Source organism: Acanthopagrus latus, chromosome 8 (genome assembly GCF_904848185.1).
Source record: "Acanthopagrus latus isolate v.2019 chromosome 8, fAcaLat1.1, whole genome shotgun sequence".
NCBI lineage: Eukaryota > Metazoa > Chordata > Actinopteri > Spariformes > Sparidae > Acanthopagrus > Acanthopagrus latus.
This window is the reverse complement of record NC_051046.1, coordinates 11,128,323-11,155,888: the sequence shown is the minus strand read 5'-3', so window position 1 is coordinate 11,155,888 and position 27,566 is coordinate 11,128,323. Positions and strand designations below refer to the sequence as shown.

The 27,566-nt window shown below is 41.7% G+C and overlaps 1 long non-coding RNA gene across 3 annotated transcripts; it reads right to left on the bottom strand.

The window, feature by feature from the left end:
• Nucleotides 1–667: 667 nt before the first annotated feature.
• LOC119024938 lies at nucleotides 668–27,187 on the bottom strand. Of its 3 annotated transcripts, XR_005076650.1 has the most exons (5): nucleotides 27,068–27,187; nucleotides 25,414–25,604; nucleotides 8,585–8,686; nucleotides 8,409–8,483; nucleotides 668–991 (listed from the first exon to the last, which is right to left on the bottom strand). It is a non-coding gene; the product is annotated as an uncharacterized LOC119024938 (long non-coding RNA). The 3 variants fall into 3 exon arrangements; XR_005076649.1 differs by lacking the exon at nucleotides 8,409–8,483; XR_005076648.1 differs by lacking the exons at nucleotides 8,409–8,483; nucleotides 8,585–8,686.
• Between the last annotated feature and the right edge of the window lie 379 nt (nucleotides 27,188–27,566).

Below are 27,566 nucleotides of genomic sequence, written 5' to 3'. Positions count from 1 at the left end.
CCAGCTTTTCTTAAGCAATACACCACCAGATAAAAGTGCATCAGAATCTCTAATTTGATGCTGAACGTGGATATGACAGTTGGGGGAGGCTGGGGTTGTTGGGTCTGCAGTGTCGGACTGAGCTGGGACACTGTCGCCTATTGATCTGCACCCCTCGCACCTCTATGCAGACTGTTGTTGAGAGCAGGTCTGTCGGCCCTTTCTTTGCAGAGCCGGGCAGATTTGAGTGGTGCCGCAGCCCAGCAGCTGGGATGTGCAGTGAATACAGTCTGCACAGATAAACAGTGCCTTGTTTAGCCATTTCTTTGCCGCTGCTGAGCCAGCTGATAACAGCGGCGGGAGGGCAGGCGGCCCTTGGCGGCAGTGGACAAGGCCTGAGGAGGCAGACACTCTGGCAGCAGCAAGCTCCCTTCCCACATCCCACACTCCCCCCCCCCAGCCTGGCTAATCTTGCCTCTTTTCTTTTCTGTCTCTTTTCACAGAGAAGGACTGTGCCAGTTAATTACCAAGTGAGAGTGAAAAACTAATAGTCAGCATGGTGAGCAGAATGAACAGAGAGATGGACATCTAGTAGACATAAGTACTGGAGCAGTTAATATATACCGATACGTGCACAACATTTCACCCAACTAAAAACCTTTATTCAATAATCAAAAAGACATTTCAATGTCAGGCAAGGTTTTATTGGGTTATGATGTTTAGACACCAATTGATGTGAATACCAGATGGCAATACATTCATTCTGGACACAGCACTTTAGAGGTCCAAGAGACAAGGTTTCAGTGTAGATAGGTCTACAGCCGGCCGACAGCACACAGAGGAGAGATGGGAGTTGAACTGCTCTCCCCCTCAACACCACAAGCTGTCATCTCATTGTCTTGGCCCAGCACCAGGCGCTGGAGTAATTGCAGCAGTGTGGCATTGTGGGGAATACTTTGCATTCCTACTTTCACAAGGAAGTTTTTCTTCTTTCCCTGCCTCACACTGCAACCTGCCACAGATAAAACACATCTCAAACAATGTTGTTTCCACTGTCACTTGGAGACAATGTGGGTGTGTGTGTCTGTGTCAAGGGGCAGATGAGTAACAGAGCATCCTCCTAAAATGACAGATTCCATTCTACGGAATAGTAAAAGGTAGAGGTGACGAGCACGTGTGTGGCTTTAGGTGGTAAAGGCAGTAGTGGGATTATCAGTAGTCACCAGTGATTAATAAAAAAAATTAAGTGGTAGGGTTTGGCATTTTAAATGTCTGTTAATAGCCTTGGAATACAATTTAATAGAGCTAGTTTAATATCAAATGCTATAAAAAAGTAGGAGGTTAAAAACAAGCAGGATGAACTTTTAACTTCCCGTATCTTGTTATGAACTGAACTCAAAGTCTCTACTCTAACCACCCACCCCCCTACCATTTCAATTTATCATCTTAGCCCTCAGAACCCTGCTGATAGCCCAAACATACCAGAGGATCAGCAATCAATAATGGGGGAATGTTTTGCACAGAACAACCCCCCCCCCCCATATTTTTGAATTAAGAGGCCACATCTGTTTTTAATATCCTTGCCTCCGTGCTGCAGAGTTACACAATCATGATCAAGTGTGCTTTCTGAAAGGCAGAAACACTCACAAATACAGACAAGGACCCATGCCAATACCAACACAAACACACAGCCTTTTATGGCACACCAAAGGAATGAAGAACAAGTTGTCACTGTGATTACTTGGCTTGGTAGACATGTTTAATAACATGTAGCTGGAATACATGCACATGCCTGGGGCACATTGTGAAATCAATAATTGTGTTGAGAGAAAATGTTGTATACAGAAATGTGCCGACAGTTTAAAAAATGTTATGGCACTACTGGAATTACAATAACCACTGTTTTAACCCTGGATATCCAGGAGCTGACATTTATTATTCTCTTCTTCTCTTCTCGTTGTGGCAGAAATGGCTATGAAGAAAAACAAAAGACAATAATTCCTGAAATAATGAAATCTAGCATAGATACATATGTTAGCATTATAAACTACTTTCTAGTAGCTTAAAGGTCCGATGTAAGGATTTTTAAGAAAACTGTATTTTTGCGTCTTGTTCCTAACTCGTCAAATACTGATGCATTGGGATTGTAGGTTGGTTAAGACAGCATCCCAATGCATCAGTTTTTGACCACAAAACCACAGTGTCTGTATTTGAAGAGTTCAGAATGAGTGTGACTTAATTTTCACAGAAAAATAAGGAAACAATGACTTATGTGGTGATTTTAGTTGAACCCACATCCCTGATATATTCTTGTCCCTATTTCTTATTTTGTTGTTTGCCATAGTGACCACATTTTGAGCAAGCTACATTGGAATGAATCTCCTACTGAGAATTCACTCATATGTTACTAAACTGGAAGGATGCCATTGCCTGGCTGGTCCCAGCTTTAGGCTCCTCGTGCAGAGTATGACAGCCGTTACGACTCCAGATCACCTTACACTGCACTTCCCAAGTGGCTCCGGGATTCCTGCAGTTACACTTAGATGTCAAGTTATGAGCTCCACAGAGTGACAGTGGAATTCATCAAGAACTTGTGTACCTCACTGGGGGGTGGTGGTATGCTTTTGATTACCCCAACAGTAAAATTGTGGATGTCTGAAGTCACTTACTTATTTTACAGTACAACAGTTTATTATGGAAGCTCAAGTAAAGAGCAACATCCTCAAGTTTCCCAATGTCTTTGTAAGTTAACTAAAAGCATACACCAAAACAAGCCATATGCTGGAACCAGTCACAAATGAAATGTCTATACAGAAAATCACAAAATGTACGACCCCAAAACAAAACAAAAAAAATGACTGAAACCACTTCTTTGCTGTCTTTGCCCTCTCTCCTGACAAAACATGGCGACGACCACATTTTTGCAAGTTTTCCTTGCTTCCATTGTGTTCCTATGCTGGAATTCCTTTGGCTCTTTTTACGACTATGCCAGCTCAGACTGGCTCCGCTCTGCCAAGCACCAACACGGCACTGTTGGTTTACAGCGTTCTGTACAGCAAGCCCTCCATTATAATTATCAGTGCAATAAGCTGATTCACAGCATTTTAACACTACGCCTGAACATACTCAGACATCTCATCAGTCACAGTTAAAAGCCCTCTGTCTCAGTGGAAAGCTATTCAGCAGGCTTAAGAGTGTTCTTACCTCTGCTTGGCAGTTGCAGCAAAACAATGTCACAATCTCCTAACTCAAATTCATAAATTACACTGACTGTTGGAATGCATCACACCTTTCAATGATATTGCCTGTCTCAATTGAGTGTGTATGTTGTGAAAGGCATACGCAGGAAGCGACTAGGTAGCCTCCTTTGATATGACTGACTGACGGGTAAGAGATTGGGAAAATGTTTGATTTTTGGCAAAGTTTGTTTAACAAATTTAACATTTGTCATTGGGATACTTCTGAGAAAAAAACCTGCTGACCAAGGGCATTTCACTGCACCTCTTCAAGACCTTGTCCCTGCCCTATTATACAAGAGCCAACTATAATTACATACTAAAGGTTTGTAGATTATTATTCTTTTTAATATAGGATATTACTGACAATTATATATGAATGACTAAACGTATAAGCACTCAAACTAGTCCTCTGCACTGGCAGACGCTTAATGAAATACATCCTAAATGGACTGGTTTGGAAAAAAAAAAAGAAAGATATTAGGTCACCTCTTAATTACCTTTCTCGTGAATAAATGTTTTGCCTGTGGTCTGACAATGATAAACGCCATAAGCTTAATATTCCACCCAAACCTGCTTGTCCACCACCAACAAGCAGGGGCACTGGCCGTGACTTAGCCCAGACAAAGCAAACAATGACCTGACCTTGATGATGGAGATAGAGTTAGCATGTCACAGGAGGCTGGGTGATAACATTTGTGACCTATGCCTCTGGCCAGCTCTGTGCCTGGCTGGCGCTCTGCTGGTGCCATTCTGTCTTCTGCACACAACTGATTGAATGTTTCTTGTCTGTTTCTCATAGCAGATTGCAAACTGTCTAGCCATCCTTGAATACCCCCCGCACCCTCAACTCCACCCATATTGCCATGCTCGACTGCACACTGCAAAGCAGTGAGCGCTCCCAGTGTTATCTGCTTCATCAGACCCTGATGATAGAGTGGAGACTGGCGTCTGAGCTGGCCGATAGCCGTCGGGCACTCTGCTCAGAAATAGAGATGTGCAAGAATGGAAAAATATCACAAACCCAACCATTATTTCCTCCCCTTTAATGCTATTGTTGCATCATCAGCGCTTGTATGAGAACATCCCATTGTGACTCAGAGATAATCTTTGGTTTCTTCTTGGAAATAACTCTATATTTCCAGTCTGCTGGACTTTATCTCTCTATTAATGTTGAGTTCTATAAAAGACAACATGTGCACAGGAGAACGTGCCTCGCTACATGTCTCCCTCTTCCTGCGTTTTCTCCTCAGTTGAAAGGTGAAGTGATTGCAGTTCAGAGGTTGAGTACTGTTCTGCTGTGCATGTGTGCTGCTACATCCTGTCGACTGTAAGTCTACTGGTAGTCTGGCGATGGGGTCACCACAAAGGACTTTGTATTCAAAGAGGAGAACAAACAGCGGAGACCTAGACCCTTGAGACCCTCCCCACTCTCCAATCACATTCCAAATATCAGCATCGAAATGATACTCAGTGATGAAGCTCATGTCCACATCAGCGATGTGTGTGGGCACTGACCGGGGGTTCTAACTATAGTCCCAAGTTAAGCTTGAAGATCAAAAGTTTGAGAGAATCATCCCTCATTTATTTTTTTCATCCGCTCGTGACAAGAGACAACACAACATTAGTTTTGACATAAATCCATGAGGCGGTGAATCTTCAGCCTTTCGAGCTGACTGGCTTCTCTAACTGTAGCTGTGCTAAGCTGGGTCAGTGGAGACTCCCAGTAAATGGCCATGTCGCCAGTATTCTCTGCTGCTGAGTCGACTGACGAAATAATGAACCGCACAACCCTGTTTGATTTCCTCTGGAGACAGCTGAGCGGGAGTCTGATCCACACACAGCCCTGGCTCCCACTAACCCAATCTGCTTCACCCCACTCTCTCTCTCCGTCTCTGACCGAGAGACGGCGTCTACACAAGCATTTTTTAGGGTACATCTCTTCACTATGATTTATCGCAAATTAAAAAGCTGGGAGCTCAGTTGCACAGCTAAAATGCCTTCTCTGACTGCCTGGCCAAGCTCCACACTGTCTGAGCTAGATTCCATTTCCTCTCATGTCCATTTCGTTGCTATTGTAGCAGACCAATAATTCACATGAAATTGTGTGTTTCCAAGGAATGGTTCATTTCGCCCTGCAGTTTGTGGTGCCCACTGATGATGCTAAAATTAGACAGCTGCCGCATATGAATATTTTATGCACCACGATATTATGTAGCTGTACATATAGACACTGCTGTCAGGTGCAAAAAGTGAAAACAGTGATTTGTATGGGCTGTAAAGCACTGTGGAAGTAATATAATTATGGGTCCATGACATTACAGTGCAAAAGTCAGAAAGATGGTAAAGGCACAGTTGTGAAGGAGCACACGGAATCCACTATTTTTTCTGGGAAACAAGAAGATTGGCTAGCATGCAGGCAGTCAGTGGTGATGTGTCTTGGCAGGCACAGATAGGGGCAGTGCAGTCATGGACCCAGTCATCATCATCTGGCCACACATTCCTATCCTATCTGTGCAGTAAACTGGATCTCCTTCTCCTTCTTATCAGCTGTCAGGAATTTTCTATCTGGGGGCCTCTTTCTCTCTCTCTCCTTCACTATCTCTTTTGCTCTCTTGTTCTGACTCCCTTGCTCTTTTTTTCTCTCTTCCTGTCCCTTCCTCGAAGCGGCAGAGCTGACGCAGAGCAGAAACGGTTAATGGTCATTAAGATAAGGAAGCAAGGAGACGTCAGGCGGCTCCTAGGACAGGCTGGAACCAAAACAGTTCTGGTGCCTACTGCGTCACCACAGCGGGAGGCCCTCTGCCCCCGGGAAGCACCACTGACATGTGGTGCACACACAAAACAAACTGACCCATTTAATAAAGAAGATTACATCGTGACACGTGTTTTTTTGCCAATTTCTCTAGATTTGTGCAGTTCTTCCTTGGTGGATTTTTTTCTAACAAATAGCCAGATTTTCTTTGAAATACTTAAAATCAAATTATGATTGGTCTACATTCATAGTATTCTCATAGTATTAAATTCAAATAATAAATAAATAGCTATTCTATTTGTGGATTAGTGGCTTTTAATGAAAACAATAACATTTAATTCAAGCTTTCAAGTAATCCGTGAATGAATTATTATTTTATGTTTTCTTTTAAATAAAGTTAATTATATTTATCAAAATGACAATCTAAATCTAATTTACAGAAAGATATCAAATGAAGATTTGTTGCAAATATCAATAACATTCAGCACCACGTCTAAATATTAAAATCACTGTAAACAACATCATCTTAAGATGCTAAAATTGGTGTAAAAAAGTTTCAAAATGTTAATTTTGAATCCCATCAACTATCACATATCTATAATGGGAGTACTATCAGGCCATCTCTGTTAAGTCAAACTAGAATGGCACTCTGTAGAGCACAGACCTCCACCAAGGCCAACAGTCCCCTTTAATTCAATAAAGCCTAATCCAGTATCAAACAAAACATCCATCTGAACCGGATCTTTATTCGTATCTGCATCAAATGGTACGCACTGTTACTGTAGATCCTGGCCACCTAAATAAGCCTGATTTCTTCCATCAAGATCCATGCATAATTACAAAAATGTTGAAAAATACCCAAATGGCAATGTTTAAGAAATTGAGGAAACATTCCTGAATCTGTCCCTTTACCTGGATCTGCACCAAAAGTTTTTGCGGTCTATTCTGAGCCGAGACCCATCTCTCATCCAACTTTTGTGGAAATCCAAAGAACAGACATGGGCGAAAACATAACCTCCGTGCTGTAGGTAATAAACTTGGTGGAGGTAATAAACACAATCCAACTGGTCAGAAACCAGTCTGTCAAAAGAAGTGATATCAGCACACTACTGGTTTCTCAGAGAACACACCTCAGAGGAAGATGACCAGTAGTTTCACTCTTTGCGTTGAAAAACACCTTGACACTTATTGGCTTTGCAGTGGATAAGTATTTTTTGTTTGAAATGTTTTGACATTTAATTCATTTCCACTACTACCAGATTAACCTTAAGAACAAAAAACGACATGCACAGAGAACCTGCAAATTTAAATATGAAAATACTGTATTTCCCATTAGGACGTCAATGGTGTAGTTTGGGCTCACTACTGAGAAAATTATTAAGAATTAAAATGTAAGAATAAAAAAATGTCTTGTCCTGCCTGTCATCTCTAAACATCTGGTCTCCACACAGCCAAAATATGGCTGCAATTCATGCCACTGAGCACATAATCCTGCAGTATCAAAGTACAGGCAGAGGAGTCTCTCTTTCCTCCCTCTCCCTCCCGTTCACCCCCGTGTGATGACAGACCCCTGAGAGGAGCCCTTTGTTGGTAATTGAGCTTACCTCATTTTCAAAATACCAGGAGCCCTGCTGGATAATAAAAATGTGCCTATACTGGGGTACATATTTCTGGCAGAACTCAAACACTGCTATGCACAGAAAACAGAGCTGTGCTTGTTGAATTAGACCAGAAAGGGGGTTTGTTTTTTTCATTCCCTGATTTTTCTTTGGTTAAGATTTTTTTTCCCCTGCTGCCTTAACTACAGTGAGAGAGTGGTCTTGCGTGGAGTCTGGATCACTGGGACCTTAGTAATATCCACCAGGGAGCCTGTAATTACTCAGACAGCACTGCTGCCATCAGACCACGCCTCCAGCACTCTGGAGGCTTGGCGGCCTGTAAACGTGTCAGTGGCAGGATGTCTCTCCTCCTCTCTCTTATATACTTTCTAACACACAAGGAAGGTCGAATACACCCTCTCAAAGGATACAAATGGCAGAAGCGACCTTCAGTGTCTACCTATTTGCATTGGCTGATGCTCTTGGCCTTTAACTCTTGAATGAAAACAAAATGTCACTTTTCTTCTGGTAGTGTCATAAATTGTAGTTACAAGGCAAGGTGGAAACACTATAAGCTTTTCATTAACAAAGACATCATTTTAACCAAGAGCCTCCACTGACCATCACCAACAATACTGGAAATCATGAGAAACTGCTTGCGTATCTTTGTCTCCTACCGTTCCAAAAGAAAAGGAAGGAAGAACATACTATGTGCATTATATTTTCAATACTATTAGTGCCGCGAGTGACACAGAGCTGCCTGTACGGCACGGGCACGGGGAATGCTTTTCTCCTTCAAACCTGCACACAATCTTGAGCACTAACCATTGCCTATCTTACCATTAGTGTGGAGGCTGGCAGACACAAGTCTTTGAAATGTGATCCTTGTCCCAGCCAAGTCCTGCCTCCATCACCCTAATTGGATGATTATAGCCAGAACAACATTATCTTAACTTGTAGTGAGACGAGGGAGGCCTTTAATGCTTAGTAAATTCCTCTTGACTTGCTATTTGTACCTGTGGTAAAGAGTTGCCATTTTCATGCTGTCAGGACTGGGAACAAAGCTGGGCTTGGCTTTGTCAGTGTTATTTCAGTGGTCATCCGTGTATCAAAAAATCCTAAAAACAGACAAAGACTCTTGAATATTTGCTTAAACTTTCAATTCTCCATAATCATGCCAGTAATGACATTGTGTTTGTTTTGTCCAAACACCGGGGGATCTGTTCTAAACACACAGAAACACACAAATACACAGAGGCATAAACACACACAGAGCACCACAACAGTGATGGATATGAAGAAATTACAGTCCATGGGCATACAGTCTCCTAGTCATTTAAATACACAAGGCACATAAACATAGGAGGACTATACTAAACACAGATTAAATTTATATTAAAACAAACTATTAGTAAAATCACAGTGTTCACAATATGGGCAGCCAGTTGTTGGCAGAGATGATATTCAGGTTGAATCACTCGAAGTCAACCAGACTCTAAAGCTAAAGCAGAATAATACAGTCATTTTATCCTTATTAGTGCTGGATATAACATGTATTATGTTTTCCCTACAAGTCATCAAATGACTTTATGCAAGCATTTAGTATTCTTAGTAATGAGAAACACCCATATGTTATATAGTCCAGGGACACACTTCTGAGTGATTTTGTTGGGAGACATTAAAAGCTTGAATCAAAATAAGTTTAAATATCAAAGGCTTTGGTTTAAAAACAACATCTAGCCAGAGGGGAAAATTGAACAATTACCTACAATGTGCCAGGCTGCTTTCCAGTTAAAAAAAAACAGGTCATGGAAAATGTACATATCCAGTACTGAGAAAAGGCAAAACCACAAAGTTACATAAGGAGTCCACTAGGATTGTCATTCTTCATTTAGAAAAATAATCTTTTCTTTGTTTACAATACCGAGAAATTCTGCAGGCAGGGTGTGTTTTATGTTTGTGTGTGCAGGCATATAAAAGCAAGCTTCAATTCATGCACAGTAATTTCCTCACTGTTGACCAAAGTGAGTCAGAATAAATTACAGTCACAAAAACACGTACACTAAATTAAATCCCGATGTATGCATCACCACCATCACCTCTGGCCTCTCCACTGCATTAACAGCCTAAAGCGTGCCAAGGCATTACTATAACAGCAGCAGTCTGAAAGTATGCTATAACATGGTTTCTAAATAGAGAGCATCCTGTCACGCCACTGAGTGCGTATGAGTGAGAAAATGGGAACATGTTTCCTGAATGCTTCACAGCATTAGCCTTGTCATGAGGTCAGGGTTCACATCAGGGGGAATGGTGGCAGGAGAGAAGTCACATGACCACCTTACTGGCGTATAACTTTTGTGGCAACTGGCTGCCAAGCCTTCTGTCGGTGAACAGTTCACACTACATTCTGAACAACATGCAGCAGCTTATGGGGAGCTGATGCTGTCATCCCCTGGCACAGTGATGCTCCTCTCAGAGCAGTCTTTGATAACACAAATTCTACACTTAGCTTATTACCAGAATACTTAAAGTTTCTTCTAACCAGGTTGATGAAGGCAGTTTGCTCAAAAAAAGGGGTAGAGTAAGAAAGAAAAGAACATTAACACATTTCCCTAGTTGTTGATGAAGATTCTCAGTCATAAAGCGCTCTTCAATTCTAACTTAACTCCAGTTAGTTAGAAGCAAAGAGGCCTCTTGGATGAGAGTGAAACTTCCTCAAAAAAAACTGAAAGTCCAGTTACCTATGGTGTAGCATTTAGTATCTACCAAGTTGCTGATTTGTTTCCAAATCCAAACAAAGAGGGTAGCCAGGATAAGCATATGTTCTTGCTCAGTTTTTACAACATGAACCCAAATTTAATGTTCCATTATAGTTATATAAAATAGTCTACTTACTTTCAATAATTTTCATTATCATGATCCTCCACTGTTTTTTTTAAGTTGTTTTAAGGTTTCGATCTGATTCGATATTTAGTTTTTAGCACTGTTAGTTAATCCATTGTCAGACTATCGAGCTTTGCCTTTTAAATATCAATACATCATTGGTTTTATGCCCTGGCAACTGTAATTTTAATTTACATTTTTTTAATTATTCTTTTGAAATATGGGCTACATGTTACCAAATGTGATATAACTGCTGTATGTTCTTTATGTAGCACATGGTCATTTGGTTAAGGGGAAAAAAGCAGGTTTTGATTTGGATGATCAAAATGCAAGCTTAATTTAATTATTCTATATAAAATACTGCATTTAGATTTTCCTAGCATCATACTTATCAATCAAGGAGAAATATCAATCAAATTTACTGAATAGTAAATTCAGCAGAATTATGAAAATATGATTATATATCTTGGAGCTAAGAGAATTTGTTTGCATTCACATGGTTTTTGTAGTCTCTGTGGTTGCTGCAGTCTCTGACAAATCTGACATGCATAAAAAACAACACTTGTTGTTTTCAGTACGAATCCAAACTTTCAGGTTTCCAAAGATCACGTGATATTTCTTTTTGGACATATTGAATCTTTGCTGTGATTTGAATGCAATGATAATCCACAAGAAGCAGACCATAGAAGCATTTCCTCAGAATGCAGGAAACAAAAGCTAACTAATAAAACTCATGCAGAAACAAAAAAATAAGTGAAGGTGTATAAAGAATAAAGACCGTGTCTGTCATCCAGGGCCTCGTTTGTGTGTACTCCTTCCCAGGCTGCTCAGATTCATTAACACGTAGCCCTTGGCAGCACCCAGTTTCACACAGGTTTGAGCTGGAGGATAACCATAGCTATGCAGCATTTGCACACCAGGGGGTGAGGACAGGTCTTCTCCACCAATCCATAACCTGCATAGCACCCTCCTCTGGCACAATCAATTTTCACCACCCTTGTTCCAATGTCATCTGGCTCAGAGGTGAACTGTACTGAATATAATGCTTTGGTTCAACAGGTAGAATACAAAATAAAGTTTCAGAAAAATCATCAGATTTTTAGATCACATAAACAATGAGCTGAGTGGATGCTTGATGTGGAGGACGGGTGACAGCAGATAGCCATTTAGAGACTGAGGAGGCAGTCCTAAGATGTTGTGTTTCCAGTCATTACTGCCTTGCTATGTTTAAAGGCCCTCAGCTGGCCAGGTACTCCCCCTCCACTCCTCCTAACCCTCACTCTCACCCACAATGCACCTGGAGCAAGGCCAGGGCTGCTGTTAATTTGGCCTCATTATTAAGTTAAATGCAGCGCGGGCGGTGGTGCTAGAGCTAATGAGCAGTGCAGAGCTGGCTGTGCTGCTCCCAGCCTCCTGTCCCAGCCATTAGAAAAATTAGAGAGTGGAAAATGAGTCAAGGGTTGTGGAGGCCTTAATTGAAGTCTTGAATGAAACTGTCTCTGATCTGAGTAAACCCTGCTCCAATTGGGAAGGACTCAAACCTCAGAAGAACCTTAGAAACAGAATAGCTTCTTTTGGGACCAGAAAGTGCATTTAGGTCAACAAAATCATTAAGGTGTAAGACAAGGTGTCTCTGGAAGGAACTGAAACAAACAAAGATAAACAATGTGTCTACATTGTCTTCCAGACATTTATATGTATATGTGTCTGTTAAAAACTCCTTTTGGTGTTGTTTATGCAAAAGATGGTATCTGAGCTGTGTGGGTGGCAGGGTCTCTGCTCAGGGGGAGCTGTGGCTTTAGAGGAGCAGCTAAGAGCGGGGGCACTACAAAAATACACATGTGAGAGAGAGAAGCAGGGCACTCAGCATATCAAAAGACAAAGTTACACTTCAGGCTCTTTTTTTAAAGAGCAGAAAAAAATACTGATTTGTATGGCACAAACTGCTCTAAGCTGTCCACTACTCTCGTAGAGAACAGTATCCCTCTTAAGTTATCTCAGAGGCTGTCTACCAAGTAGCCACTCAGTCAGGACCGTGAGAGACTGGGAGGTTTAGGAGTCTCTATGTTTAGATGACTTTGAGGACTTTTCCTTTGCAGCCTTGCTAAATTGTCCAAACACGACCACACTGGCATTCATGTGCACTCCATCCCAACACAGCTTATCCTGACCACACATTGACAATGTTTTTCTGGGAGATACTGGAGAGATAGCTGGCCAAATCTTTGAAACCAAATCAGCAGCTTACAGAGATCAGCAAGAGGCTCAATTTCGATATTAAAAGAGAGAGAAAGATCACTCCTCTGTTTAGGTTTGGCTGAACTCTAGGAGGAGATAATAGCCTGAGGTTGGAGGAACATGGGAGGCCGAATGATGACGATGCTTGTAAGTGTAGTGGGTGGGTGTTTCCTAGAATCTGACAGACACCTCTACTTAGATTTGTCTCCCTTTTTCTCAAAGGAGTAGAGGTTGTAGTAACTGAGCTGTGTTGGAGCTGGATGTGCCTCATCCAGGCTTGTGTCTACCTTTTGCTCCAATGTGACAGTGTACAAAAAAATCCTGTCACATTATTGTCCTCCTGCAAGCCCGCTTCTGACGGAGAGCACTTAGCCATGTTTATAGCTGTACAGGTTCAAAGAGAGGCCAGCTGCACAATAGAGAAGAACAAGTTGGCTGCAGCACCACTGTGTGGGAACCACCATCACACACCAAGGAATCAAAACAAAGACACAGAAAAGGAAAAAACTCTGCAAGGATTAAGGAAATTGCAATTTTTCCCTATTCTATTCTTCCACGATTGATTCTACAGAAAACATTTCCTCAACACAACAGTGACATTAGCCAAAAGCTCCTGTGGAATAATAATGGACCTTTCCGCAAACTGACAACAGACATTAAGTTCATAGGTGCAGCAGTCAAAAACATTTTGTATGCAGTCAAAAATATTTTTCAGGCACCTCATTTCTAAAAAAGCAGGCCTTTCATTGGAGAATGCCTCTTTCTCAGTAAACCATTGGCTGAGTGAATGGGTGTGGCCAGAAGGCCATCTATAGGGCAGTGTTGTCAAAATTATTACATCAACGTGCATGACACTGCTGACTGGTAGTAACAGCTCTTACTTTATGTTGACTTCCCGTCATAAGAGCATAAATCCATGCATACTTGGCGTCAGCGTACGTGAGGGGCAGACACAAATGCCACATTAAAGGGATAAAACTGGAGTTTTGGTTTTGAGCAAATGTTTGTCTAACTCAGCTTCATCACATGTCCGGCATTTAACTAAATAGTGTGCTGACATTGACCATCACATACAATAAAGGCAGCCAGTCTTCTCGTGGTGGCCTTCTCACCCCAACCAGCCCCTGTGACCTGTCCTTCAGACCTACCCCCACCTCCCTCCAATGCTTTAATCCAGCTAACCTTGTCAAAACCACCAGACCTCATTCAGAACAAGCAGATGACTCTCTGCAGGCCAGTGGCCTCTATAAATAGAAATTTCATTGAGGAGCAGCAGGCTGAATGGGAGGTATTGTAAACAGCGGGCCAGCCTAAAGCCTTACACAGGGCTAACCTGGGAAAGTGATGGAAAGTGACATGCTGCAGCCATGAGGCATGCCTTACAATAACAAACTGACACCACTGCACCACTGTCCACTGTCCTTCACTTCACATGTAAAGATTTTACCTCACACAGTCATATGCCAAAGAGCTACTTGCAAAAAGCAAACCAAGAACATTCTTTGGGTTAAGCAACAAAATATTCTGTTTTATGTTTATTTCGACAGTAAGAACACTGTCTCTGACAGATTTTAACTCTCCAAACTTTCCTGTGGCCCTTTAAATAATATAAAATATGGTATTTTTGTGGGAAGACAAAAGTGGACTGCTAAGCAACATGCGATCCTCAACTGACCGTGAAGCAGACAAATTTTCTTTATAGTATATACTAGTACAGTACATAGTTTGTCTGATTCTTGTCCACAGATAATAAGTATAGAGTTTTTTTTAGCCACAGACCTCTCTTTGAGCTGCGTGATCCACTGATCATTAATTCAGTTTACTTACCCTGGTTTATACACAAGCAAGTGTAGGAAGTCTATTCTGGCACAGGTTAAAAGGTTTGGCATGGGAATTATGTCTTCCTCAGGAGGGAAAAAATATGTCTGATAAATCAAAGGATTATTTTGTGAACGAAACAGTGCCATTCAGTGACGTAAAAAACTGGCTGACATCTCATTCAGCTATTTGTAGAGTGATGGATGTCTTCGATGTAGTCTCATAGGCGAGACAATTTGATCAGTGAGGCTCGGGACACACATCTAGTTTGTCAGTATGAGCGTTGCTGTTGGTGCAGCAGAACAGCAGGGGTCGGACTTTGACTCATGTCTGTTGGAGGAAGGGAGTTTTTGAAAATTGAGGAGGCATTTCTAGATTATAGCTGCTTCTATCCACCTCTGGCTAATTTTCTTCTCAAAATCTTTAACACATGGGCATGGATAAAGGAGCCTAGACAGTCACCTACCAAACCACATGAAGAGCGAAAGAGGGAGTGAGAGAGGGTGAGAGCAAGCGCGAGAGAGGCTGAACCATTTTTAAGCCACTCATTTGATTCACAATTCACACACAGATCCCAGCCAGGGGGCAGGGATTTTGAGGAAGAGAGATCAGTAGCTAGGCTTAACTTAAAATGTCAAATGCTTTACTTTGACTTCATGGAAAAAAGACAGTTCAGAGGACCTGGCAGACCACATGCTACCAGGCATTTTTCCCTCCTTACTTGAAAAAATCTCAGAAGCAACAGGTACAGACTGGCTCTTTCACCGAGCTGGAGTAAAACAACAAGGTGCCTCAGCCCTGAAGGCCAGTGATACCTGATCATCAAACTGCCACCAATTAGAGCATTAGGAGAAGTCATTTATTTTGCCTATGTTAAAGAAGGTGCTAAACTCCATGAACCATTCCCTCATACCCTTACTGAAATTTCATCCAGAGCAGCCCTGGCCCCACAGAGAGAAAGAGGGATATTGAAGGGCTAAGTGAGACGAGGGCTCTGGGGACCAGGCTCACCAGAGTAGACCCTGCCAGTCCAGGGTCAGGCAAAAAACACCAACTCCCCACCCCCCCATCAGTCCTCCCCTCCTCTCATCACAGCTTGGCTTGGTACTACAAATTCATCGTTCATGACAGAAAACTCAGAACGATCAGTCATGGCGGGGCTACCAGAGTGCAGGGGGATGAAGGTGGTGACTGACACCCTCCCCCCTTTTCAGCCTATGACCTAATGCAGGTAAAGGGTGAGGCTCAGGCAAGACTGCTCTCCTCTCTTTGGCCCCACACCCAAATCTCCCATTTAGATATTTGTTGAACCTCCTCTGCTGAAACCACGGCCTGTGCAGGAACAGATTGAGTGTTGGGCAGCACACAAGTTTCCATGCTTGGCAGGCAATGAAAAGAGAGAGAGAGAAAAGAGACACAATTCGAAAACCATACCTGACAAGTGTCTTGAAAAACAGCAAGAATAAGGAACCTTCAGGTTATCATAAATACAAAAAATAGCTTGTGTTTTATTAAGAAATCAACCATTACAAATGAAAATGGGCATCACTGTGAAGAAGAAGTGTGAAGAAGAAGACATGATGGAAAGATGAACTCTGGAGCACACACAGGGTAGGAAGTCGCGTGTTTGCATGGTGTCTCATCTGACAGGTGTTTCCAGGTGCTGCTCAAGTGGTTTATCTGATTTAGGCCCCTGAGGATTGTCGGCTAACACCTGAGCTGTCATGGTTTTACCCAGCTCAAATTAATACATCACCTATCAAAGCAAACATCTGACACACCAGCATAAAGATAGTGCAATGGTGGAAGAAGTATTCAGATCTTTTACTTCAGTAAAAGTAACAATTACACACTGCACAAATACTCAGATACAAGTTAAAGTCCTGCATTAAAAATTGTACCTAAGCTGGCAATACACTAGTGGTCTACTTCAATGTATTATTATAAAGTAAATGTTTGCACAATGTAATGGCTGTATAAAAATGAAACCATTTGTGTTAGCTGCCAATAAATCTTGCTATCACTGTACAGTTTGATTATTAATGTACATGTAGATTTTCTAATGTTGCAGTTGGTAAAGATTTAGCTACAGTATGTTTCTTTTACCAAACATAGTACTGGATAGCTCATGAAATTTATCCTGGTGATCTAACCATATTCATTCTAATACATAATCTAATTGCTGATTATATTTTGAATCATTCATCTGAATCTGAGAGGAAACTTAAATCAATGAAATGTAGTTGAGTGAAAATTTCAATAAATGCCTCTGAAATGTAGTGAAGAAGAAGTAGAATGTAGCAGAAAATGGAAATACTCTGCACTTGAGTAAATGTAGGAGTTCATTTTCTAACATTGGATAGATGCATCCTGATTTCACAAAAATGTACTGAGTGAAATCCAATATTGAGAAAGAAACACTGTAAGCTGTAATCCTTTTTAAGGTTGAAAGTCCAAAAATCAAATCTTTTGAATATTAAAATATCAACACGTACTTGCTCTGTCTCTCTTGCAGTCATCTTTACAAACATGCTACAAAGGGTTCACCCATTCTGATGAACAGCACCCTCTGCTGCTCATACTCTGAACTATCCAGCCATCCACCTCTACAGCCTGAACTGTTCAGGATCAAGGGGTTGAAACCTATCCCAGCATGCACTGGGTGAGAACACTGGGTGAGAACACCGGGTGCCAGCTCACAGTGCATAGAAAGAATAGAAAGAACAAGATAATCCAAAATAAACTGAACTAGCTTTGGGAAATCATGTGTCCAGTGCAACAGAATCGTCATAATAACCATATAATAGCATGTCCATTTAGAAGATTGTCTGTAAGCTCTAACTATATGAACACATAAAATGCTTTTAAGCAAACAAACAATAAATACACAGTTCATATTTTCTCCTCCACAGTGAACACTATTAAATATGTTACTTTGAAAAATACAGAAAAAACACCCAGAAAATACAGTCACTTTGTTCTTTTAGTGTTGGTCAAAAAGTCCTACAAAGTACTCAGTGAGTCATATAGAGTGCAATACTGTATCATTATGAGCACATCTTATTAATAGCATAATCCAAGTCCAAGAGCAGAGAACTAACCACTGGAAATCTTAATGACAGCCAACTTTTCTCTCCTCACAAGCCAGAAAAGACAAATTACAGACACCGTGTTATGTATGGATGAAAAATGAAATATACGGTAACAGTAAATGTATTAATTTATGGCATAGATGACCTCTTCCCTTACATCTCTCATTTTAATGTAAATCAGTCTGTATTACAGTCTATATTATTTTTGTCTGATTTGCTCAAGATGGATGATGAGGAATAATTCCCTCCAATCATGAGTGGCGGTCTTGTATCAAGAGTCAATCCCAAATTGGGGAAGAGGATATTTCATCCAGCGGCTCTGCACAGGGCTCCAACAATAACACCTCCCCACTGAAAGGAAATTCCTCCACCTCCTTTGCTCTCAGCTGGAACACACAGCTCTCTTAACACAGCACTGGTAATGAGGTAATTTCAATAAGTAATTTTTTACCTTCTTTTTTTCATTTTAACTAATTAATATGCCAGATACAGGGACACACCTTTATGATTGATCTCCATCTTTAATAAGATACCGTCATTACCAAACTACACATGATTAAATACCTGATGAAAGAGTGTATTTTTTAATATGAGAATCTTTGATTCTCTAGATGCTCAGCAGTGTTTATGCAGTTAAGATCAGAGGCCCTCAGTGAAGTGGGAGTGGAGGGAGAGGAGATGGTAAGGCAGTAATGAAACAGACAGAGATGTTGTTGAGAGCTATGCCCTGCCAAAACCAACTCTGATCACTGCTCTAAAACCATCTAATCGCAGGAGCAGTCAGTCTGGCCTTAAGTGAAGGTGACAGTGTGTCTAGGAGACACGTTACAAGTCAGAGGAAATTGGAGATAAACAGATAAAAGAATGCAATCTCTGCTGGAAGTAGCAAGGCACAGGGGGCAGGAAATAAACCTGTATTTAAGCTGATTACCCGAGCAGAGTCCCAGCCCCTTTCAGCAGCTCTGTACAGCCCGGCCTCACCACTACCAATGTTGTTAATTAGAGATTTGCTAAGGGGAAAAAAGGCAGCCTTGTCAGACTTGCAGGAGTGTTAGTGATGGCTGGCTGGAGGGGGACATGCAGGGCTCTTAATTGGGTCTGTATGCTGTATCGGTGGCTGGCTGGAGCGCTGGTGATGATTGCTGTGAGCAGGTGGCCGTGGTGGCAGCTCCATGCAGGCCGTCCCAGGCCAGCCTGTCTGTTCTTGTCAGGACCTGGAACACTGAGCAGACAGCTCCTGAGCCCTGCGCTCATTACGCCAAGTTGCCCACCCTGTTGCCTAGCAACCCCCTCACAGCCCCTTCACAACACTTCCTCCATGGTCCCACAATGTAACCCACAGTCGTGGAGTGCTGCTTCCATACTATCCAGTCCTGTGGGGAAAATGATGAACACCTTACAACCTCTCAGTGTCCCCTTTAAATACATAAAGCATAATAAGCCAGCCGTAATGCATCATCTTTTCCTATTGCAACCATGTAGTATTATGTCAGTGGCAATTAATGCAAGCTGCAAAACTACCCTGATTCATCACTGTCATCCAAAAATGGTTTCATATGAAACCCTCTTTCCTTTATTACGTCAGCTGGTGCAACTGAACAATGACATTGAAGACACAGAGATTCAGTATCCACCTCTCTTGATTCAAGGTGCGTGTCTGGATTTTATCAGGCAACGTCTCGGCGCACAACAGCTGATCATACATGACATTTGTGATTATAATCTGACTACAACAGCCCTTCAAAAACTTGAGCATTCAAGTGCAGACGTGCAAGCTTGCACACAGGCACAGGAGTAGTTAAGATCTTGGAAGCATTCTTGCTAAATATGCTGCTGAATTTTTCCGGCAGTAATATCAATTTGCACCAGAGTGTAGCGAAAGTAGTGTGGAGGGGGCAACTTCATGCTAATACTGCATGTGACTTAAAGTGCAATCAACAACTGGACCAGCAACTATACAGACAGTACAGCAGTATAGAAATCAGTGTTCACAGGCCTACAGTATATTTTTCTTCCAAACAGTCAATATGAGATTTAATAGCAAAAAAACTTATACATTTTTGAGTGATATAACAGCCTGAGGAAAACTTTACAAGAACTATTTGCATGGGGGCAGAACATTTTTGAAGCAGTATTTTTTTCTCTTTGTGTTGCCAAATGTCATCAGTCGTTGGGGAAATCTATGTCCCAAGAGGACCTTAGCATTTCTTTTGCTGCGGTTAGATTACTTTGGACAGTAGTCAGCCAGAGTTTCATGACTCAATGGAATTTTGATGAATGCTACAAATGAACTGTAAAGGAATCAATCATGTCAGGGTTTGACTGGACGGACTTTGGAGAGGGGCATGTGGAACAGTGCGTGTGCTGGAAAATGACAGGAAACAGTAGAATGACATCAGTTATGGCACAGTGCAAGACCTGTTTAATGAAATGGAGAAATCAATGGGCTTCCATAACGCCTTTCAAAACATGGAGCACACCTCGAGACTCCAGTTGTGAATTAAAAAAGGACATATTTCATGCGACCACAGATGAAATTGGAGCAAAGTTGGAATTCAATCAAAACCAACATCACCATCATCATATGCAGTGACTAATCTGGCAGTAAAAGATGTTATTTTCACTTCTCACTTTTCAAAGCGTTATGGCTTGAAACTAAAACAAATCAACTTCTTTTGTGCTGTGCCTAGGATGTATATTTTTCAAGATGATTTAATCCAGTCATCAGTCCACTTAATGACATAGAGTCCCCACAGTCCTGTCAGTGTTCTGAGTGTGGCTGTCCAGTGTTGAAAAAGGTCAATATTAAATCATAGCCCCACCCTGAAGGCTCTTTCTAACATAACAATTCACACCAGGACTTGTCCGCATTCTGTGGTGCCGCTCCAGTTACTGAAGCTGTAGAGAGGGGAAAACTCTGAGCCCGAGACCAACTACACCGTGCCAAGAAGCCCACAGCATGCAAAAGCTGAAAACCCAAAGGCTGATCATTTGTCACGGGCAGTTCACACGTCTGGAATGTCTCAGTTTGTACACTCAGAATATCAGACAAGATGGGTGGTGGTCCTGGAGATCAGGGCCGCTCTCATGTCGGCCGATCAAAGTGAGCAGGACTGGCGCTACAAAGTTCACACGCAGCTGTGTCTTCCCTGGGGTTGCACTTGGGCTGCGGGTGCTAGACCTCGCTGTGAAAGTGCCTGTAAATAAATGGTTTTGTCACTGTGTTCACACATTCCTCCTACCAACAGGCCTGCTCTGCCTTACGCTTTAGCATCGCCTGCCACCCTCGCAGCTGACTGCTGACGTCATCTTATTACATAAACATGGACTTTGGAGAGAATAAAATGACACTCACAACATAACACCATTGTTTTTGACACGAAACAGCCTCCAGTTTACTCAAGTACAAATTTTATGTCTTATCTGAAGGTTAGTATGAAGCTAGAGCTATGAAGTCTGTTTCAGGTCAAGAATAGTCGAGCCCATAAGTCCTCATAAAACCACAACTTGCCATATTTACACTTTAGTTTTTGTACTGATTAAAGAAAGAGGAAATCACATGTTAGCAAATGAGGTTTAGATGGATTGTGTTAACTTTAAACAGATGACTGGCTATACTTTTGTACCTTTATATACCTTTGTATGCTAAACCAAGCAAACTGTATTTTTGGTGACATCAGTTCTCTTCTGACTGTTGGAAAGGATGAGAATCTGCGTATTTCCTAAAGGAACATTTTTTTTAAATATCACTATAGCCATGGGGAATATGTTCCGGCTGCTGTATGCCTTTGTCTGAAGTGGTAAAATAGGAGCAGAAAGCTTGGTTAATGAGACTGAGGAAAGGCAGGAGTACAGTACCTTTGCTATAGTAGTTCCTTGAGGAATGCAAAGAACGCTCAAACCCTCTGTAGTCAATATTTGCTTTAGATGAAATGATAAGAACAGCTCAGTGTCTCACCAACTGTAAGTGGGATTCCAGCCAAAATACCCGCCTGCAAATCTACTAAATGTTTGGATTATATTACCTTAAGAGTATGACGCATGGCCCCACAAGGACAATCATTAGACCTTCTTACGCCGAGATCCCACTGCAATGCCACAACGAAGACTAGTCATTACACCAGCTTTGTTTTTTACACTAGACCAAACAATGCGACCAGAACATGATGCCAGTTTGTGATTTAAGATAGCAAAAGATTGATGAAATGAAACATATCTGTCACTTCCTCCTCTGCTGCTAAAAAGCTGGCTTTGTAACTTTTATACAGAACAGCCAAGTGGAATAACGGTACAACATTTGAACAAGCTGTGTCACATGAGCTATTGATTACACTTTTACCTATCCAGTGCTATGTCATGATCACACAACCAGTCCTATGAGAGTAATCTGACCTTGTGCTGTCATCTGACCTTCGTCCTTGGCATCAGCACCTCACACTCCCCCTTGCCCAGTGCGGTACTCAGCACTATTTTCAGCCCTTTTTTACTCTGTGGGTTATGGTGAATGGGGATTTGTTTATTTTCACCTTTTTCTAAAACATCTTTCACCACATTGTGTGGCCAGTCAGTTGTATATTTGAGATTAAAAAGCCTAACTAAAAGAGAAAAATGAGCTTAATAATGAATCATTCTGAAAAGGAAAAACGACAGCACAAAAAGGAAAACACAGTGGATTTCCTTCTGGCCAGTCTGACATTACAGGGATGTTTAACTAAGGGTACCAAGGGAGGTGAACTACACACACCAATACACCCGGCACATGAGAGTGAGAGAGCAAGCAACAAAGAAAGAAAGAAAGAAAGAGAAAGAGAGAGAGAGAGAGAGAGAGAGAGAGAGAGAGAGAGAGAGAGAGAGGAAAAGGGAAAATGTAATTAATCACACTACAGTCAGTGTGCCTGGTCTGGTGGAGGTGTTCTTGAGTTCAGGGTTTGTTTGTCGGTCTTGAGAGAAAGCCCAGTGGAACAGGAATGCTGTGTATGGGTGGTCAATTAGTTTACAGATTTCAGCTGTGACAGAAGCATTCTCCTCAGCCCCAGCCCCAAACTCCCTCCTGCCATCTCTGACCAAAGCACATCATATTAGGCCCAAACCTCATGCCATGATCTGAAGCATTCCCTGGGCTGCAACATAAAGAAGCTCACTCGATTTATTCCGACCTAAATCAACAGTCTTTTACTGTGGTTATACTGGATTGCTTTACATCCAGCGTCTGCCAGCGCATTTAGCTCCTTTTCCATGCATCTGACGTACTTCTGGGAACCAAACTTCCACCACTCTGTCACTCTGCTTTTTCACTTCCCTGGGATTCCAACATGTTGTACATCCTTTCCAATTTGACTGGATGTGCTTATATCTCTCTGGACAGATCAGTTTAACAATAAAAGTCAAATAGAAGCCACACAAGCAGACTGAAATCAAATCTAAAGATGAGATTAATGTGCTTCCTGAGCTTGTCATGAGTAGGGCACAGAACCAAGAGTGTCTCCTGGTGCATGAGTGCTTCAGATAATAAAACGCTGACGGCAACAATGATCAGGTTTTCCTGTTGGACAGCAGAGCAACACTTGGCTTTTACTACACTCACTTGACCAATGAGGAAAGCATCATAACTGCAGTGGGCATGTAGCTCTAAACTTACACACACACACGCAAGTGTTGATAGATAAAAACCACATGGTGGATCATACCACACTGCTGTGGTTAATCTGGTGATTAACACTATTATCAATCATCTTCTGTGATGCAGTGACAGCGTGCCCACTGAGATTAAGCAGATGACTGATCTAGCGTGAAAGGTTTCAATGTGTGAGGAATTAAGCAAACTGGACCATTATTCTCCATCTGCACTTACATGTAGATGATATCTACTCACTGTTATGATGACATATAAACATATATATCCATCTCCAGAACTGTCTACTACATGCAAGTGGCATAAGTGGCTATTGGCATATTTTTAATCACATAAAATGATGTTTTACTACACTTACAACAAAGTCAAAATTTTCTGATTACAGCTCGTTATAGGTACATATTTTTTGGTTTCTTAGGAAAAAAAACTATCTTTGGGTTGTGGTCAAAACAAGATGTTTGAGAACATCACCTTGAGCTTTGAGAAACAATGATCGACATTTTTCACCATTTTATAGATCAACCAACAAATCAATTCCCTGGGAAGCTCATCGACAGATTAATTTTCATTGAAAATAATCATTAGTTGCAGCCCTACTTAGACATGCACCTATTCATCACGTATGCATCCATACCCCTCTGGCTCTGTGTACGTGCAGAAGATTGTGCTGATTACACTGAATGAACTCTAATACATTTGTCCCACTGTGTGTGCGTGCCAATAAGCATGAATATGTCTGTGTGGGAGTTCAGGACAGGAAATGTAAAGGTTGAGGTAGTTCCTTAGAAACAAAGGCTCCTCCACATCTCCACATCTCAGCATGACTCCTTTCCTTTCATAGGCGCCTGAGGCTTCTGTCACTGTATCGCTTAAGAGGAAACATCCTGGAGCTGCAACCCCCTCCTTTCCCTTCAACTTCTATAGATGTCTTGACATATAGAGCATCACAGACATGTAAAACATAAGTTGATAATGTTGAACTTAGTTACACACAAGTAAAATTTCACATTAAAGGTTTGTAACACTGGGTGCTTTATTCCTGAACCAGAGACAAATAATCAGCAATGCTGGCTATGATCTAGTTTTACTCAGCTGTGTTTTCTAAAGAACCTGTGACTCACAGACCCTTTACTGCTGTTTTACAATCTTATCTCTCAGCCTCACCTTATCATCCATATCATCATCATTCCTCTCACTCTCCCTCTTCATCTTTCAGCCCTTCTCTATTTCCACGCTCTTAGACTCAGTTTTACTGCTACAATTGAAAACTGAGTCATAACTTCCCGACAGCACTGTTCAAAGGTCATCCCCCCTCTTCTCTCTCTTTTCCTCCTCGCCCCCTTTCCCCCCTCTACCTTTTGGGAGGCCCCTCATCCAACACGCCTAACACTGCATTCCACAGGCGGTGGGAGCACCTTCAAACGCTGCACAAGCACAGCAGACCACCACTTGCAGCAGCATGCGGGGTCGACCAAGCCCCAGCCTCAGCTGCCACCAGACCTCAGCACTGGGCTCGAGCCCTGCCAAGGAGCACTTTGATTGGGGAAAAATTGCAATGTAGCAGCAACAGAGTCTGCGTGATGACAAGGAAAAGCAACTGTGGCTCTCAAGAAGCAGAGTGATAACTATACAGTATTAGCCACCTTCAAGCTGCTGAAACCAGCTCCAAGTAATACCCTCATGCCACAGTGGGGCCTCTCATGTCTGTGCTGGAAGGTTGGCAGCTGCGATAGTGGGGTGCGGGCCACAAAGCACCTTTTCGTCTGACCCCCAAATCCATAAGGTCTCTCGTACACTAGCTCCAGTTTCAGCCTCCCAAAGCTCCCTATGTGCTTGGCTCTCAGAACAATAATGTTCTTGTACAAATGGCAAAATACCATAACACGGCAATTGCACAGCACCGTAATGAACAGCCAATTAATCCATCAATTGACCAACACAAATGTAACAGATTCCAATCTCAACTTTTTGTACTCATGTCACCCTCAGTGGGAGCAAAAGAATAGAAGCAGAGACAACAGTAACATCACTGTTTTACTTTTACCCATTGAAAAATACCATGACCATTTGTATTCTAAAAAACTCACTGCCTATTGTGCTGAAAATAGTAGTAAGAACATTTACAACAATTTACAATAACAATTTATCTGTTGTATAAAATCTATAGTCTTAGCCTTCTTACCTGCTTGCAGCGTAGCTCGACAGAGCACATTTCGGGGCAGTTTTGAGAAGAACACTTGATAGCAAACCTGTACCAAGACTGGTGGACCCTCTCTTGTCAGCTCCCATCACCTGCACTGCTGTGGTATCTAAGAGTGCTGCTGGTTATTCAGCAGCAATACTGCACTGGACTCAGCAGCTGCTGCGTCTCACCTGAAGCACAGAAAAAAGATTTTTTTTTTACAAAGTATAGAATGAGATAAAGATAGCAGCGATGTCCACAGATGATCTTTTTTTTTCTTCAAAAATTACAAGGGTAATGTTTTGTGCATGCAAGGAAGCATGTTCACTCACAGGGAGAAATGCCATGAGTGTGAGTGACCATAAACCATTCATTTGATGTTAACGAAAAGAGTATTTAGTTTACAGGATATTTAGAATAAGGCAGTTTTATAATCAGTGATGTGGATGTGAACAATTTCCTGACCAAATTTTACAAAACTGGTGTTTGAAGGATAAGACAGATCATAATGTTTTCAAGGATCCTGACAGTCCATTACATGTCACCCCACAGTAATAACTTGTGGTGTTGAAATTATTGTCTAGCACACCAACAGAAGGCATCTGGTTTGGGAAATCTGAGGAACCTACATTCTACAGCAGTTGTTTTCATGTGTGTGAACAGAGTCAGGTATGTCTCTCCTTTTGGCTCGGCTCCTTTGTTAGTCTCCAGTCGTGCCTGCGTGCTGTGATTATCAATGCACACATCTGGATGGACTTACTCAAGGAATCCTATAAAGAACCTAATGGGCTCTTCTAACATTTTTTGAACACTGATTAAGAGCTGTTTCAGATCTTGTTCCCATCAATGAGTTCCATCTGTGATCTGTTTAAGTTTTCACTGAATTTGTTATCTGCATTACCTGCTCCCTTTTCAATGTGATGGGGGTTTAGGGGGTATGGGGGAGACTTGAATGCCTTGTAGGCAATGTGCAAGACCGCTGCATATATGCTTATGGGGCAGGTCATACACTTAAATAAACATAGGGGACTGCTCCACCATAAATTTAAAACCTAGGTCTTTCTGTACTATTCAAACCACCCAAGTTTCCTTAACATACCTGCAAATGCTTAAAAAAACATTCATAGGCACTGTCATAAACTTGCTTTCTCGATAAACCATTCTCAAAGCAATTTTTGCAAACTTTTTGCTGTAGGTGTTACGTACTTTCAGTCATGCTAATCATGAAGTAAGAACTCCTTGGAGTCACACTAGCATGAAAGGCAGATTTGCACCTTGCATATTAGCACAGTCTGGTGAAGTAGCTAGCAAGCCTCGCTTTTAAGGCCTATTTGCCTTCCAAAAGTGTGACCTTTATGTTTTATGGGGGAGACTAACACCATGAACTACATTTGTTACAAATTAGGCTTCCCGGTGCTGTAAAGTTGACACCTGCCACTTCAAAACTTTCTTCGGAAAAGAGGACGGCCATTGAGAACTGATGAGGAAGAAATGAGTTGGCTGAATTAATACTCCTTAATTAGCTGGGCTAGCTAACTCATATCCACCCGTTCAAACTGACCACAGGCAAAACAGAGAAAAAACTTTTTGAATAATTGATGTGTTTGTGTGTTTATTTAAGGTACATTAGAAAAACGCTGCTAGGTTTTCTTACCGTCCAAACACCACCTTTTCTTCAAATAAGTATCACACAGTCTGATTTTCAGGGAGAGGCAGCCATTTCCGCCTTTAGAACACAAGATGGCGCCAGACTCAAGGTTCAGCCACTTGTAATGTCATCTTCAAGTGCTTCCCGTAAATTCGGAATTTGGCTCATATGCATTGTGGATTCTGTCAATAAATAGACTGCAATCAATTAACACGATGAACACCGCAACAAAATCATAAATAACCAACTTTTTTTCATCAATGCAATGTTAAAATGCTATTTTTCTCTCATGACTTTTCTTAAAAACAGGGCTATGGACCTTTTAACAGATAATGAGCTTCACTGCCAGACATTCTCAGTAATGAGATTTGCTGCACCATGTACAACAATAGTTGCTCTGATCACAAATATATGCATTATATCAGTGTACTTTTCTACTTGACACATCGGTCGTTCCCGAGACGTGAATGTGAGATTCCCTACAGCAAGCAAAGACACCATAAGC